Raw genomic sequence first — 2,553 nt, 5'->3', positions numbered from 1 at the left:
TGGAAAGGAGCCCCGGGGGGCTGGGGGTGGGGCTCAGCTTGATGTACCAGAGGGCGGGGTGTGGACACGCAGATGTCGGCCACGGCAGCACACGTCCAAGGGCATCTGAGCCCGCTTCAGTTTAGTTTGGTTTTTATTCACTGCGGTATCATGACATGCCAGAACGTGTGTGTTAATATGTCACGTAATGTTAGGTGATATATATCCTATGTCACAGACAGAAGTCACCCGTTCTGTGCTGTCCTGAAGGCCAGCAGGCACTGTTACACGTTATTTGTACAGCTGCCTAATGGCGCATGGCACAGAAGGGTTAACGGTTTCCTAAGGAGGGTGCGCGGCTGTGTAGTTTGGGGCGTTGTAAATCATGCTGAGATAAATGCCTTCTCTGCATTTAGGGCCAGCAGGACGGATCCTCAGAAGCGGAATGACAGGCGGAGATCGTTCTGGCAAATCGCCTCCTCCGGGCTGGGCTGGGTGGGCACCCCCGCAGCCCTGGCCGCTCCGGCAGCGGGCAGGTGGGTCTCCAGACAGAAACACACCCTGAGTCTCTGGAGAGGAAGTGAGTGGTAAGGAGCACCAGCTCTCGGGCCAGGGGCCACCGACTTGAGCCAGTGCCGTGGAGATAGGGGACCTTGGGCACATCACTTAAGCCCCTCGTGTTGCCTCCGTTCCTCAGGGGCAACACGGGGATGCCAGTGGTGCTTCATCAGATTCTGTGAGTTAACACGGGACATCTCGAGTGCGCTGCTGGCGCCCCCTATCTGCTGTGAGAACGTCAGCCCTTCATGCCTGGCTGGCTCCGTGCGACCCTTGATCTCAGGGTCCTAAGTCCAGCCCCACATTGGGCGTAGAGCTTCTTGTCACATGCTGTGTTCTCAGCGAGGTGGACGTCTGTGTGAGTGGTACCCGTGCCGCCGGCCCTTGTCGCTCCGCCCGCTAGGACCGTGGGTGAATTCACAGTGTCAGCCTGGAGAACGGCAACAGAAAAACACTTAAAATTAGACTTGGAAATGTTTTCCAAATACACTTTACAGTCATGAGAAAAATCACAAAATCAAACTCAAATCTGTTAGTGGCCTCTTTTGCCCCCTGGCGCTCTGGCGAGGCTGATGGGCCACCGCCACACCGTCACCACCGGCCACCACCAGGCCTCCCAGGTTAACCTCTGCCTTGATGGTTTTTCCGTTGTTATTCAAGTGAAACTCCTATCCTAGGGAAAGAGCCTTCTCAATAACCTGACTCAAAGAAAAAAATACACAAGGAAAGGTATAAAGTACTGGACCTCCTGGACGCCAGGACCCCTGGGACCACTGCAGCCAAATGGGTGGGGATGGGGGGGCCCTAAGTGCCGGGACCCCAGCAGGTGAGCTCCGGCTTCGTAAGAACAACAGCAGAAGCGAAGCGGAGCGGAAGGAAGGAAGGAACAGCAGAAGGCAGCAAAACCAATGGGAACGGAGGCTGTGGAGAGAAACAGGTCGAAGTTGGCTGTTTAAAAGGACTGTCGTGGCCCCCGGTCGCCTCAGTCAGTTCAGTGTCCAACTCTTGATTTCAGCTCAGGTCCCGGTCCCAGGGTCGTGGGATCGAGCCCTACATTGGGCTCCATGCTGGGCATGGAGCCTGCTTGAAATTCTCTCTCTGCCCCTCCCCCGCTTACACTCTCTCTCTTTAAAATAAAATTTTAAAAGGAAAACGGTTAAAGCTGGCATCCTGTGGCACTAGGGTCCAGGAAGAGAAGGGACAGATCTCTGTTACCGACGCAGGGGCAGCGGCAGCGGGCACGATGGAGGGAGAGCCAGCGGACGAGGGCACCGCCCAGGCGGCTTTTAGGAGAAAGAGCAGTTGGTGAGGCCAGCCTGAGAGCGAGGCCCAGAGACCCTGTCACCACTGCACAGAGTGTGTCCCCAAAGAATTCAAGTCCAGGCGGTGTGAGTTCGAAAAACAGAAAGTTCTAGTCCTGTGTGGACTCAGACGTTGGAAAGAGCCGCCTCACCCGCATGGGCTGGTAGGTCCGCGACCTCAGAGCAGCAGCCCGGTGCCGCCCGCTGGGGACAGAACACGGCCGGGCCCCGCCCCGCCCCGCCTGGAGACGGCACGAAGCATGACCAGGTCGGGTGTGCGGCGGGAAGGCCATGGTGGCTTAAAACTCATTTCTCACGCTGACAGATTGGGGGAGGGGCCTAGTATTATCTTAACAGCTGCAAAAATATTTGCTAAAATTCAACCCGCGTGCGTGATTAGTACATCTTCATAAATAAGGAATACAGTAGAATTTTCTAAACCCGAGGCAGAGTACCTGTCAAACGTGCGGTGGCGCCGGGCCCTGGGGCTCCGGGGGGCGGCCCCCTGCCCCCGCTGTTGCCCGTCGGCGCCATCCAGAGCGAGGCCGGGAGTCACAGGTGCGCGCGGGCCTGGCGGGGGCGACCCCCTCTGTGCGCACGGGCAGGTGACGCTGTTGTCTACGTAGCGCCTGACAACAGTCACCGAGTAAGGCGTCAGTGAGGGCTTAGCACGGCTGGTAGGCAGGGACGCCGGGGGTTGGCGGGACTCAGGGGC

General features: G+C 57.7%; 1 protein-coding gene across 2 annotated transcripts in view; it reads left to right on the top strand.

Annotated features, from left to right (window-relative positions):
- ZFP41 (ZFP41 zinc finger protein) overlaps nt 1-1,698 on the top strand; it is an 8,153-nt gene extending 6,455 nt beyond the window's left edge. For both annotated transcript variants that reach the window (XM_077758253.1, XM_077758252.1), the window contains exon 4: nt 396-1,698. The gene's annotated coding sequence lies outside the window, so the exon portion shown is untranslated. The remainder of the gene's footprint in view (nt 1-395) is intronic.
- The last annotated feature ends 855 nt before the right edge of the window (nt 1,699-2,553 follow it).

Source organism: Crocuta crocuta, unplaced genomic scaffold, assembly GCF_008692635.1.
Source record: "Crocuta crocuta isolate KB4526 unplaced genomic scaffold, BGI_CrCroc_1.0 scaffold327, whole genome shotgun sequence".
In the NCBI taxonomy this organism is placed as follows: domain Eukaryota; kingdom Metazoa; phylum Chordata; class Mammalia; order Carnivora; family Hyaenidae; genus Crocuta; species Crocuta crocuta.
Note: the sequence above shows the minus strand (reverse complement) of the source record. Positions and strands in the feature narration are given on the sequence as shown.